The sequence below is a fragment of the Mustela erminea genome, chromosome 12 (assembly GCF_009829155.1).
Source record: "Mustela erminea isolate mMusErm1 chromosome 12, mMusErm1.Pri, whole genome shotgun sequence".
NCBI classification, from domain to species: domain Eukaryota; kingdom Metazoa; phylum Chordata; class Mammalia; order Carnivora; family Mustelidae; genus Mustela; species Mustela erminea.
Genome location: NC_045625.1, coordinates 60,946,502 through 60,961,749, shown reverse-complemented (window position 1 = coordinate 60,961,749; position 15,248 = coordinate 60,946,502).

Sequence of the window (15,248 nt, the reverse complement as noted above, 5' to 3'; positions counted from 1 at the left end):
TCTATCAAAATCCTAGAGGAGAACATAGGCAGTAACCTGTTTGACATTGGCCACAGCAACTTCTTTCAAAAGTAAAAGAAACAAAAGTGAAAATGAACTCTTGGGACTTCTTCAAGATCAAAAGCTTCTGCACAGCAAAGGAAACAGTCAACAAAACAAAGAGACAACCCACAGAATGGGAGAGGATATTCGCAAATGACCCTATAGACAAAGAGCTGATATCCAAGATCTATAAAGAACTTCTCAAACTCAACACCCAAAAAGCAGATAATCAAGTCAAAAAAATGGGCAGAAAACATGAACAGAGACTTTCCAAAGAAGACATACAAATGGCTAACAGACACATGAAAAAATGTTCATCATTATTAGCATCAGGGGAATTCAAATCAAAAACACATTGAGATACTACCTTACACAAGTTAGGATGGCAAAAATTAACAAGGAAGGATACAACAAATGTTGGAGAGTATGTGGAGAAAAGGGACCCTCTTACACTATTGGTGGGATGCAAGTTGGTGCAGCCACTTTGGAAAACAGTGTGGAGCTTCCTAAAATAATTATAAATAGAGCTACCCTATGACCTGGCAATTACACTACTGGATATTTACCCCAAATATACAGATGTAATGAAAAGAAGGGCCATATGTACCCCAATGTTCATAACAGCAATGTTCACAATCTCCAAACTGTAGAAAGAGCTGAGATGCCTTCAGCAGACGAATGGTTGTGGTCCATATATATAATAGAATATTACTCAGCTATCAGAAAGGATGAATACCCAATTTTTTGCATCAACATGGATGGAAGTGGAGGAGATTAGTCTGAGTGAAATAAGTCAAGCAAAGAAAGTCAATTATCATATGGTTTCACATACTTGTGGAAAATAAGGAACAACATGGAGGACATTAGGAGAAGGAAAGGAAAAGTGAAGGGGAGATGTCAGAGGAAGAGGCGAAGCACGAGAGACTGTGGGCTCCGAGAAACAAACTGAGGGTTTTAGAGGGGAGGGGTGGGAAAAATGGGTGAGCCTGGTGGTGGGGATTAAGGAGGGCATGTATTGCATGGAGCACTTGGTGTTACATGTAAACAATGAATCTTGGAACACTACATCAGAAACAAATGATGTATTGTATGGTGACTGACATAACACAGTAAAAATTAAAAAAAAAACTTATTAATTCAGTATTATGGGGTACAAGAGAACTGTCTTTCAATAATTTTATCTAGATATAACTTACATGTATCCTACTGGAGTAAGGTATTTGGGGGAGCATCAGAATGGTCCCAGTCCTAACTCAAAGAGACCTCACCATAAGGCATATTCAGAAAATGTATACATAAACCATAAATATTAATTAAGAGATTTCATTTATTTTTGGTGTCTGTACTATTAGGAATTCTGCTTTCTGGATAATGGAGCTCATAAAAATATTACAATCCTCTTGGCAAAGTGCAGAGAACAAATGATTTTTCACAAACCTCAGGAAGTCTTACTGCACAAAGGAACAGGTGACCAGCTAAGACCACTTGCTTCTGGCAATTTCCTTAGACAAATATGTAAAGCAAGTAATAGTTGACTCAACAACCATAGGCTTTGGTCTTGTTTCAATTCCTTCTCCAGAACCGGCTTTTTGCCTATGGTTCTCTTTGGACCTATATTATTTTGTGTCCCTATTTTCTTCTTGGGGGTGAAGAACACCCATTTGTTCTTCAGATAAAAACTGATCTTGTGCGAATGAAACTAATAAAGCTTAAGTGACCTTAAGAGGCTTTCTGGCTCCCACCATATCAATTTTAAACTCCTTTGTCAAGCTTCCAGTATCCTCCACTATTGTCAAACACATCCTTTTTCCCACGAGTGCACTCCATTCCTTTTTTCATCTCATCTAAAATTGCTTTCTCACTCCTCATATTCTGGCTGACATTTAAGGCTTCATTTAAGTTCTACCTCCTCTGTGAAGACTTCATTGTTTCTTTCAGCTTTTATTAGTATATTTAATCAGTATCCACACCATGAATATACTAACCCATACTGTTCACTATTGCTTCAGGTGTGCAATCATATCTTCTTGCTAGTGGTCTAGCACCATTTGACACTACTTTTCACCCCTGAAGTCTAGATATTGATGAGGATTCTTAGCTCTTACTACAAGGAGGATGTTTCTGACAAATAAAAACTACACCAAATGGAATGAAGTCCCTCAAGACATAGTGAATTCCTTGTCACTGGAGGTTATCAACTGGAGACTACTTGCAAGGGCTTTTCCTAGGGTACAGATCATTATTAGTGTTTTATACATTTTTGATGAATAAATGAGCTTCAGAAAAGATCAAATATCCGGTGGGAGGGTTTGACAAAGTTCTTTTTTTTTTTTTTTAAAGATTTTATTTATTTGACAGAGAGAAAGAGATCACAAGCAGACAGACCAGCAGGCAGAGAGAGAGGGAGAAGCAACCTCCCTGCTGAGCAGAGAGCCCAATGCAGGGCTGGATCCCAGGACCCTGAGATCATGACCTGGACTGAAGGCAGAGGCTTAACCCACTGAGCCATCCAGGTACCCCAATAAAATTCTTTAACACTGAACTTCTATTACACTATAAAATGGTTGCTCACAGGGCACCTGGGTGGCTCAGCCATTAAGCATCTGCCTTTGACTCAGGTCATGATCCCAGGGTCCTGGGATCAAGCTTCACATTGGGCTCCCTTCTCAGTAGGGAGTCTGCTTCTCCCTCTCACAATCCCCTTGCTTGTGTTCCCTCTCTCACTGTCTCTCTTCTGTCAAATAAATAAATAAATACAATTTTTACAAAAAAAATTAAAAAATGGTTGCTCACTAAAAAAGAAGGTTTGTCACATTTATGGAAATCTTTTCTCATTTGAAAATAATTTCCTGTTCATTGATGCATTTGATTTTAGCAAACTTATGAGAGGCATGAACCCCCTCACTATCTCAATGTGACACATGATCCAAATGACGTAATATAACAAAGATGTGTAGAAAGTGAATGAGAGAAGGGGAACACAGAAATAATCAGAACACATTCCTTGCCATGCTCTGGTTTCAGGGCAGTTAGTGATGGAGGTCTTGGGAGAGAGGTCAGGAATAGTAATGGACAAAGTAATCCATGGCTGAACTTATGACTCTGGTATGGTTCTGACCTCCCCATTAGTGCTTGGTCTGTTGGACTACCTGTTAAATCAGAACTCAATGAAAAAGCTGCTGATTTTACTCTTGAATAGAGAAGTTAGAATTGTAATTTGGGTCAACGTTTTAACTTAGACATAGTTGCTATTTTGTTACCTAATCAAAAAGCTCAGGAAATTAAAAAATATCAAACGATGTGTCTTCAGAAGATATATATGGAATTTATTTCCCACATTGAAAATAATATTTTAGTGAAATGGTATTTAATAAGTCATTATACAACAAAGAATTCTTATTTTAAGAGTAGAATATGTTAAAGGGTTGAGGTAAACCATGGTAATATTTTGCTAATACTGTCTTGTAAATCATGACAGTACAATATCAATTCAAGCAACAAAGGTATCAATCATATATTATGTGCAAATCCTGGTGTTGAGCACCTGTCGAAAGATTTTGTTATGCTTCCTCTTGAAGAGGGCATCATAAAAAGACTGGGTGGCACTGTAAGTGGGAAGCAGGAGAATGACAAATTGATCAGTGTGTGTGATATGTGGTTGCATTTGTTTCCTGTTGCTGCATTACAAATTATAACAAACTTAGCAGATTGAAAGAACCAATGTTTATGATCCCACAGTTTCCATGGGTCAGAAGTCTGGGCACATCTTATCTGGGTCTTCTTCTTAGGATCTGGCAAGACTGCAGTAAAAGGATTAGTTGGGTTGTGTTAAGTCCTGGAGTCCAGAGCCCTCTCTCGAGTTCCCTCAGGTTGTTAACAGCATATAGTTCCTTGTGGTTATAGGTTGAAGTCTTGTTCCACTGTTATCACCTGGGGTCTACTCTCAGCCCCTGAGGCCCCTCAGTTCCTTGCCATGTGGTCCACTCATAGAGCTTCTCCCAACATGGCAGCTTATGTCTTCAGGGGCAGCAGGAGAATCTTAGAATTCCTCTGTCAATGACTTATAGACCTTCTCTTAAAGGGCTAGCTTTATTAGGTCAGACCTGCCTAGCATAATCTCCATTTTGATTAAATCAAAATGAACTGTTTGGGGACCTTAATAATATTTGCAAAAACTCCTTCACGGGCACCTGGGTGGCTCAGTGGGTTGAGCCTCTGCCTTCGGCTCAGGTCATGATCTGGGGGTCCTGGAATCGAATCCCACATCTAGCTCTCTGCTTGGCAGGGAGCCTGCTTCCTCCTCTCTCTCTGCCTGCCTCTCTGCCTACTTGTGATCTCTCTCTGTCAAGTAAATAAATAAAATCTTTAAAAGGTGTTTAAAAAAAAACAACAAAAAACCAAAACCCCTTCACTATTGTCACATAATAAAACTTAATCCAGAAGGAAAGCACTAGCAAATTCATGGGTCCTGCCCCCACTAAGGAAAGGGGGATTATACAAGGCATGCCATCAGGGGTAAGAACTTTGGGATCATCTTAGAATTATACCTAATACACTGGGCAGTCAGACGGTAAAAACATCATTTTGTTTGTTAGCTGTTGGGATGGGTAATGGGAGGGTATGTTTTTTCTAACATCAATCTCCCATTGGTATCCTATAATTCAGTTCAATTCTGACACTAAATCTTGGGTTACTATTTAGATCTCATGGCTAAGTGGGTTCCCATGACCACCCCTCAGGTTCAGTAATTTGCTAGAATAACTAACAGGACTCAGAAAAGCACTATATGAGGGCACCTGGGTGGCTCAGTGGGTTAAGCCTCTGCTTTCAGCTCAGGTCATGATCTCAGGGTCCTGGGATCAAGCCCCGCATCGGGCTCTCTGCTCAGCGGGGAGCCTGCTTCCCCCCCCTTCGCCTGCATCTCTGCCTACTTACAATTTCTGTCTGTCAAATAAATAAATAAAATCTTAAAAAAATAAAGGAAAGCAATATATGTACAATTACTGGTTTATTACAAAGGATACAAATGAATGGCCAAGTGAAGAAAGAAATAGGGTAGCAAGGTCTGGGGAAGTGCAGGCACAGCACTCCTGGTCCTATCCTTGTGTCGAACCCTCCCAGTACATCTTGTGGTCACCAATTTCAAAATTTCTTGATCCTTCTTGTTCCAGACCTTTCATACAGGGTTTCATCATGTAGGAGTAATGGAACAAATGCTTGCATCCCTTCCAAATTCAGACCACAATGTAATGGTACCTGAAGATGGGGCCTTTGGGAGGTCATTAGGGTTAGATTAGGTCATGAGGGTGGACCCCTAATAATGGGATTATCGCCTTCTAAGAAGAAGAAGAGAAAGAAGATTTTTCTTTTGCTTTTTCTCTCTGTGTGTATGCACCAAGGAAAGGCCAGGTGAGGATATAGAGAGAAGGTGGACATCTGCAAGCCAGGAAGAGGGCCCTTAGCAGGAATCGAATCATCTGGCACCCTCCTCTTGGGTTTTTAGCCTCCAGAACTGTGAAATTCTGTGTTCTTAGGCCGCCTACTCTATGGCATTGTGTTATGACAGCCTGAATAGGCTAAGACAGTGGGTATGACTGATTAAAATTTTGGCCCCCTGATTGAACTCTGTCTTCAGTCCCTGTCTCCTCTGGGAAATTTGTTGGTAGAGTTGGGCTGAAAATTCCAACAATGTATTCAGATAGTGGTTTCCTGTGGTGACAAGCCCCCATACTGAGACAATCTAGGCCCTTCCTTCATGAGTTATCTCATTAGTATAAACTCAGGTACAGTCAAGGAGGCTCCTTAGGAGTAACAACAGACACTCCTAAACTGCTATAAAATATATACAGTATACATAACATCTCAATATCTGTGGATTTTATTTTCTCATTTTCTCTTACAGGAAGTGCTTAACCAATGTTACTAGGGAGATATCCCTTTTCTTGTTTTGTTCTAGATTTTTTTTCCCCCTCATTACGTTTATGGTTACTCCTGATATCTTGCTAATCTACCCCTGACCTGGACCATGGTAATTTGGAAGTTTCATTTGGACACTAGGATGGATAAAGGATTTCTGGAGAATTGTGAGTCTTCCTGGATAGATGTGCATTATGTTCAAGCTTTGTGGAGGCTTTATTACCAGGTGGGTGTCTATAGGTGTGGTTTGTTCTGTTCATATTTGTAATTGCATTCCTTGCCAGTGATGGAACTCAGGCACATTGCCCTCTGCTGTTGCCTGATACTTAATAAGAGCTGCTCCCCCCTCCCCTATTATTTTAATGGGGTTTTGCAATCCATTTTCACTTTGAGAAAAGAAGAGGAATCTTCATGCAGAGAAATGCTTCCAAAAGTTTTCACCATTTTTCTTCAGATATGTCAAATATTGCACTCTTAAATGCATTCCTTTGTTCTAGCTGTGTGTGTCACCACTTCATTTCCACGTACGCTCATGCTATAGATATAAACTGCTTTAAATGGTTCCTCATCTGTTCCTTGGTGATTTTACACAACTTTGAACTGTCACTGTGTGTAAAATGATAAGTGTCCTCTTTATCCTTGACTGTCACCAGGCAAATAAGCCATGCCTGTCAAAGAGTGTCAAACATGTCCAGGTAATTGTCAGGAATCAGAAAGTAAAGAAGAAGGCAGAAGAAAAAGACATGGGAAGAAAAAGATGGAAGGAGGTATAAAGCAAGAGGACAGAAAAAGAAATGATTCCACTTTATAGCAGAGGACCAGAAAAAAAAACTCACGCCCAAATTGCCCAAATAAACCCACAGCTACTTCAGATGACAATAAGGAAGAAACATACTTAAAACATAGCTTTAAAAGTAACTTAGATTTAAAAAAAATTTTATTTAAATTTAATTAATTAACATGTACTGTATTATTAGTTTCAAAGGCAGAGTTCAGTGATTCATCAGTTGTATATAACTTCCAGTGCTCATCACATCACGTGCCTCCTTCACGCCCATCACCCAGTTACCCCATTCCTCCAACCACCTCCCCTCCAAAACCAATTTAGATTTCTGAGGTGTTTTCTTGCAGAAGTAGCTTAGGACCAGGCTCCGAATATGCTAAATGAAGAACAGGAAAAATATATCCATCTGGGGCAGAAAAGTGAAGAGTGAGGAGGTGGAGTATGGGTGAGCCTGGAAGACATTCCAAGGTGGCATGAAAGACCACTGGTGGTGTTTATAGGGCAACTTGTTTCAGGTCTCCGAGTTAGTGCAAGACAGAGCAGGACCTAGGAGAGGGTCTCCTGACCCTACTGTGAAGCACATTGACCTCTGAGGCCCAGACCATGAAGAAGGGCAGCACATCTGATTATGTGACTTTGACAAAATGTCAGAGAAATGAAAATAAATGGTTGAGCAGTCCCTGGAGGTATAAAGAGTTCAGTTATTAAGCTCTTCAACCAGAAACACCGTGATTCAGTCATCTAGGATGATTTTATTCCATCTTCTATTATGGGCTGCACCACATAAATCTGTGTTTTATTGCTGGAGTGAGATGCTGGAGAATTTCAAGATTACTTTTGGCACACTCTGAGTTGGCTCACTGCTGTGCTGATAAGTGCTTGCGGAAAATTAGCAGCAATGATATTAATCACTTTTTCCAGGGTTTTCCTTCCCACCCTTTGTTTTGTTCTTCTTTTGAAAACAATGCTCCCTCCAAATCTTCTAAAATACAAGTGTCTCAAGTGGAGTTAGAGAGTAGTGAGGTCAGGAAGAAGGGGTGGTAGTCTTAACTTAGGGCCCGTGGGGGCGTCATAAGTCAGTCATTTGTGATGTTGTTGCCATTTATGTACTCATGCCTGGAATTCTCTAGGCTGTGGCTGCTGGGAAAGGGAAGGGAGGCAAGGAGAAGTGGTGTTGAGGAACCTGAAAGTGTGTCCTATTTTCTTTTTTGATTGACACATTCAACTGGTGCAATATAGGAACGGCAAGGCAGGCGAGAAGTGGGAGGTGGGAGTGGGAGATGGATATGTGGACAGTTGAGGGATCTGAACACACACAGATACATACAACCATACACATACTGCACTCATGGGCTATGACAAAGGCAGTTTTTTGGGGTCCACAGACCTTAACAATGGGTGCCCTCATTCTCTGACCTACAATGTCAAATATTCTTCCATCACAAGGGGTTCTCATTTCTTCCCTCTCTACTGCTAATTCCTAGTCTTCTTTGCATAGTACCAATTTTACTCCTCTTTTCTAAATTATCTTTACCAGGTTTGCCCCTTCCTGCCTCTGCGTTTGGGCAATCACATCTATTCACTTGATTTCCAATGTCATCTCTCTGTTGGTAACTTCCACATTCATATCTCAAGCTTTTCTCTTTCTCAAGCAGGAATAGGGTTGCACACAATTCGGCCCCTGATGAGATAGAGGGAGCAAGACAAAGCATAGCTTGTCTTCGCAATTGCACACTCAGGTCTGTGGGGGCAGGATGCCATTACATGTATGGCTGGGAAGGACTTGGACTGAAGGCCATCTTCGAATTCCATGCTTAGGAAACCAGTTCAGGGTAGTCATTAATGGGAGGCTGGAAACCAGAACGCTGGGATTCAAATCCTGACTCCACCACATACTCTCTGTGTGCTCTTCCATCTCTGGTTCCTTGTGTGTGAAAGAGGATGATAATCGGATCTCTCCCCTAGGGTCGTCATGAGGATTAAGTGAGATAATGCATATAAAATGCTGAGCCCTGCACAGGGTAAGGACTCAGTAAATCTCAACTATCCAAGCCATTTGTCTTATTTCTCTCCCCAAAGAGAGCAGGATGTCTTTTACAAGAAGCATATGACAGAAAAGCAAAAGGCATTAATGTGGAAAGCTCTTGCTTCAGTGAAGTAAAATCCTGCACCAAGGTCTGGGGCTTTGTGACAGGGCTTCATTTATTGCTTGTTATGAATAGGTTGACGAGAAGTAGGTGGGTTAAAGATGAGTGAAAAGCTTTATGACTGAGATTATCCTGTTTTCTGGGCCCAGCTCTCAGCAAGCTGATTAAACAAGGCTGGGGCTGTGCAGGGCTGCCCTACTTAAGGCTTTTGTCAGCACTTCCTTTGTAGATTCAAAGTTCCATGGCCTGGAAATGGCCATGTTGAAAATATTCTCTGAGGGCTTGAGCTTGGTGGAAGAATTTTATCAGGCAGCAGATAATCTTGTCACGTTTTGAAAGAGGAAAGAAAAAGAAAGAAAAAAAATATTGGAAGGGGACAATGAAGAGCAAAAGAGAGAAGAGTAGAGCAGAGAGGTGGAAAGGTGAGGGAGAAGGAGAGAGAAGAATTCTTTTTGAAGTTTCTCAGACATGCACTTTAAAATAGTTCCTCTATATCAGGCATTTTCCCTATATCCTTGTCCAGGCCCTGCACTGTTGTAATAATTGGAGAGAGCTATACCAAAAATCTTCCTTCTATCTGTCCATGAGATATGTTCCCACAAGCTGAGTACACTGTTGGTGGCCTGATTTTGTTCTGCCAAAATGGAGTCTACCGTTCTCCTTTTCTGTGAAACAGTGACACCAGCGATTTTTGGCATCTCAAAAAGTTCGGGCCAGTGTTGTTGGTTCCCTTGACAGATCTTTGATTCTCCCCTTGGAGGGTGCCAAGTGGGCTCAGAACTAAAGACAAGACATGGGTGATGAACTACAAAGGAAAACAAGGCCATGGGCAGGTCTGTTGAATACTCACCAGAGAAATTCTAGAATGTTGGGTGCTCTTGGCAGGAGGAGTCCCAATCCCTGTGGCAAAGTCTGTGGTGAAAAGCTGAGAGAATGTAGGGTCGGTTCACCATGATGGGTCAGGCATACACAAAAGAGATGGGACTGACAGTGTTTTGGATCCCATAGAGAAGCAGGGGGTTCCTACCATGTGTTAAAGGGGATGCCCTCTCCTGTTCTTCCCTGAGAACTCTGGATATGGAAAGTGGCAATAAGAGCCACATTCTGGAGCTCCCTGTTTCCTTCTTCATTTGGTTTAGTTCTCTCAGCACTGGAGGGGGTAACTGATGAGGGACAGAAGAATGTTCACCTAATTGAGCCCAGGAGACTGACCTATAGATGTCATAGTTTCAATAAGGCTCAACTATGTGCTGGTTACTACAACTTTAGAGGATCCAATGATTATCTGCGTATCTCACCAATAGTTAATATTGAGCTGAATGATAAGTACCAGAGAAGTCTTGTGAAAGTAGTTTTACAGTAGAAATTTAAAGAAAACATTTATGCTTTAATACTTCCTGCATATCCCCTCCCCCTTGAAAACTAAGCATTTAACTACCAGCTTTCACAGAGCAAAAGTGCAGCTCTTTCTGCTCACAGGTCCTGTCTCTGTGCTGTAATAAAAGCATCTTTTTGCAATGAAAACATCTCAAGAATTCTTTCTTGACTGTTCGCTTGTGGCCCCACATTAGTAAGCATGAAGTAGAAACCTGGAAGATAGACAGCCATGCAACAACTTTCTTCTTCCTTTCCAAACCCCAGTAAGACAATCGTAGAGGAGTAAGATAGATACAAAACCACAAGTACAGAGAGGAGGGCCAAGAAGGCAACTGAAAAAGGAAACTTTCCACAGGTGTAGGAAGCTGGAGAGTGGACCGGTAGCTGATTTAATAGTTTGGAGGCAGTAGCAACTTAGTGTCCTTAGAAGGAGGAGGAAATACTCTGTTGTGTAGAACTTCAGCAAGTCTGGGAAACTGGAGGGAGGGGTGAAGTATAAAGCTGAAACCAAGGGCATTGGCTGAAAACCTAAGTACAGAGTTGCTGATTGCCAGGTACCCTCCTCCCCTCACACAGCCAGGCCACCACTCTGAGTACAAGCTACAGAGACCCAAGTGGTAATGATGAAACTCAAAGCTGAAAATGGGAGACATGTAATAAAGGCGAATACTTTGAATGGTAAAACATTTTCTATAGAGCTTCCAGAAATCACACACACACACACACACACACACACGTATGAGGAACTCTTCCAATCTGTAATAAAGAAACCTAAAGAACATAGAATCTCCCCTCCCTCCAAATAAAAAGAAACATTTCAGGAAGCAAAATAAAACCCAAGATATACGTAATTATATTCTGAGAGAGATGGGGTAAATGTTGTTGACTGGTGCTCAGACTTTAAAGCTGGTATTAAAGATGTCACATGCAGTGTCAGCTGGCTAGAACCTTAGAGGGGGCGGAGGGATGAGCACCTGCGTCTCACCTAACCTTTAGCTTCAGGGCTTAGGTAGGCCTTAGAGAACAGATAGAGAAGCTGGATTAGACCAGTAGCTTCCTTAAAGGGGGTCCCTTAGTTGCCAAAGATCAAGGAAAAGCCAAATCAGAGAATGCAGAGGGGACCTACGGCCACTTCTGGAGTGTGTATAGTGGCTCCCACCTGTGGGTGAGCTGGCATTGCTGAGCAGACTCTAACAGCTCCAGACAATGGCTGTAGGCAGGAGCAGAGTCCGTTTCAGAAAGCCTGGGTCTGGCCCAGGGCTCTGGAAAAACAGAAATTCTTACCGTTGCCTGCAGGAGGCCATATGAAAGAGGTGGTGGAAGTGGTTTTCCACTTTTATTTCCTCTTCACACCAGCATGTGATTTGATGGGTTGGGCTCTGCAACGGACAAACACCTTCTCCTATAGAGAGGTGTGGGTGAAGGGAGGAGAGAGGAACCATGTTTGAATATTACTGTCTGTTTCAATAAAAATTACTGCCTGCTATGGAGAGGGGTATATAAATTGGCTCCTGTGGAGACCTAGAGATGATGGAACAAAAGTCTCTCCAAAAAGGAAAGTGGAATATTTTTCCTTGCCTATGGACAGGTAATTATATATAAAGGGAATATTATGACCAATCCTTGGTAGGAGAGCTGGGAGGAGAAGCCTCTGGGGATTTTCATCCCAATTATCTGAGTGAGGAGGCCAACTCTTGGTCTCTTTAATAAGGTAAGTAACACCAACCATGCCACATCAGTGTTAACAAGAAGAACTACCAGAGTCAGGAACTAGCAAAGGTTCCTAAAGAGTCATGGTTCTAAAGAGTCAAAAAAAACCTATTTCAACTCCCCTCAACCTTAAATAGTTTCATGACTACGATGAAGTCTATGGTGCTGTGAGCCTTAGTTTCCTCAGGTGTAAATTGTTAACTTGGAATTGTTGCAAGAATTAAATGGGAATTCATTCACCCCATTCATTCGACAAGTCTTATTTAAGCTTCAGATTTTTGGCATCTACTTTGTGTCAGGTGCTATGCTATGGATGTAATTAAAGAACTTGGCAACATGTAGAAGTTAACAAATGTTAGCTTCTCCTTTCAAATTGTTTCAGCTCTTTTGGTATTCAGTAGTCCCAGTCAGGGCTTCATGAATTCAGAGCTTTGGTATAGGGGAATAGGCTGGATGAAAGTCATTGTAGATCATCATTTATGCTCTGGCTGGGCTTGCACTAAGAATGTTTCGGCATTATTTCCATCCAACAGAGCTCTCTAAATTGTTTTAACTGTTCTGAATTCTGAAGACTTCTACCATGCAATAGCCATTTTCTCTGGGCCTGCCCCACTCAGGCACCAATATCAGGGCTCAGCTCCATCTTGGGGACACTATTTATGGTGGCAAGAGGCCCTTTCGTGTCTGTGGCTTTTGAACTGTGGACAGCTGGAGCTGAGGTCACTTCCTTTCCCCAGAGAAGGAAACGGTCTGATGAGGTACTCTGGGTCATGGGGTATGCTGCTGTCTGCTTAGAACTTGACAGAAAGCCGCTGAGTAAGGATGACTAGCCACTTAATGGACATTAATTACTGCTCGCAGCATCCCTGTGGGTCAGAGGACAGGAGGATTCTGATGTCAGGGCTGACTTGCTGTGGCTGGCGGCAGGTCGGCACTTATATTTGATTAGGGCTGTGGCTAGTTTAGCACAGCCAGAGGGACCCTGATGGAAAGTCTGAGACTTGTCTAACTTCTATAGGGACAGTTCACTGTGACTTTCTTCTGTGTTGACATTTCCACAATGAGCTTCAGTCTTTGTTTCCTCTATCCCACACCTGCATATCTCCTATCGATTTAAACTGGGGTCCCCAAGGTGCAGAGTCTGTTTTCTGTGCTCTACCTTCCTTGACTGAACAGGAACCAGTATTTCCAGAGAGTGTGGGTTTATCCCAAGTCCTCATTTAGGGAATCCTTGCATTGTAGATTTGCAATGCTTCTGTTTTAGAGACAGATTAAAAAAACACATGAGTAATTAATGGTGTTACAAATTGGAGAAGCAAATGGCAGTCCTCTTAATGTTAACCTCTGTTCCTGCAATAAAGCAGAGATTTGTACTGGTTTCTATGCAGTGCATCATTTTAAAACATCATCTCCTAAGCACTCATTAGTTCCATTTTAGCCTAGGTGGCATATGGAAGGTGTCAGTTGTGAATATTTATTGGGATTAAAATGGACTCTTAAGAGGTGAATGCTGAAGGGAAGCATCTTGTGATATTAATAGAGCCCATATAAGTCAACCAGAGGATGACTGATGGGCTGGCCCTTCCTTTCTCTGTGGCTGGGAGATAGTTCCTTCTGGGGGTGGTACAGAACGATGCAGGTTATAACAGCTTTGCATTGTCTCCAGCTGTTTGGACTACAGATACTTGAATTCAAGTGCAGGTTGGGGAAAATTTACCCAGCAGAAAAAATAAGAGACAGGTATTTCCTCTCATTTACGTGAAGAGTTTAACACGGCAAAGAGAGATTTCAGCTCTGGGAGTGCCCATGGGACATGCTTGGCCTCTCTCCATTTCTGTGGTAAATCCATCAAGACAAAAAGGGTTCTTGTCTCAGAAAGAGTGCTCTGGAGGTGAGCACAGTTAAGCTAAAGGAATAGCTTTTGCTTTGATTTCACAAATGCACAGAAGCAGCCAAAGACACTGAAGGTGCATTGGACTTGCTATGAGGTTTAAAAATACCGTTCAGTGAGAATCTCTAAAGTGGACATGAGTGCAGTTGAAGAGGAATTAATATATACTACACTACATCTGTTGATAAGTGTGTATTTTTTCTTTTTAAGTAAGGTATAATTTTCATATAGTAAAATCCACTGTTTTTAAGTGTGAGTGGGGTTCTGTAAGTTTTGACAAATGCATATAGTCATGTAACTCACACTGAAACCAAATATACAATAGTCCTATCACTCCCCAAATTGTGTGCCTCTTTGTAGTTAATCCCTCAGACTGATTTGTTTTCTATGTTTTGCCTTCTCCTACATGTCTTTAAAATGGAGTTATATAACATGTAGCCTTATTAGTCTGACTTCTTTCACTTAACATTGGAACCTTCTTTCACTTAATATTGCATACAAGATCCATCCATAATGTTGTATATAACAATAATTTATTTCTTTTTCATTATTCTATTTAGATGTACCATAGTTTGCTTATCCAACTCCTAGGAAGGGGTTATTTGGATTATTTCCAGGTTTTGGTAGTTATACAAAAAAACCACCTGCGCATATATTTTCAAGTGAACTGTAAGTTTTTATTTCACTTCAGTCAATACTTAGCAGTGGGATAGCTGAGCTGTAGGTAAGTTAATGTTTTACTTTATAGGAAAATGCCACATGGTTTTCCAAAGTGGGTGCACATTTTGTATTTCTGGAGCTTCACATCCTTGACATCACTTAATATTACCATTTTTTAAAAAAAATTTAACCATTCTAATAGGCATTTAGTGGTGTCTCATCATGGTTTTAATTTGCATTTTTGTTATGACTAATAACATTGAGAACTTTTTACATTTTTATTTGTAATCTGTATATGTTCTTTGGTAAAGTGTTTATCTTTTACCCATTTGAAAGCAATTGTATTTTGTTAGGAAAAAAATGGCATTTGGTTTTGTTTAAAATTTTTTTTTCTTTGCTTAGGTTGAAATTTTCTAATAGTAGTCTGGCTAGATAAACTCATTCCCTTTCTCCCAGCCTTTAGCCACCAAAAAGACACTGAGATCAATGGTTAGTGTGGATAGAACCACATTTTCTCTAAGTGAGACAGTGGAAAATTATATATGAAGTATTTTGCTGGATGGCTTTGAAATAAAAAATAACTGCTTCTATTTTCTCCAGATGAGCCCACCCCATCCAGTGATATGGGGTCATTAAGACAAGTTCCCGTCATAGAAGAAGAAACAGCCAGAGACAGTTCTTTTAAAAGGGTAACTTGTTTTTCCTAGAGCTATAAGACACC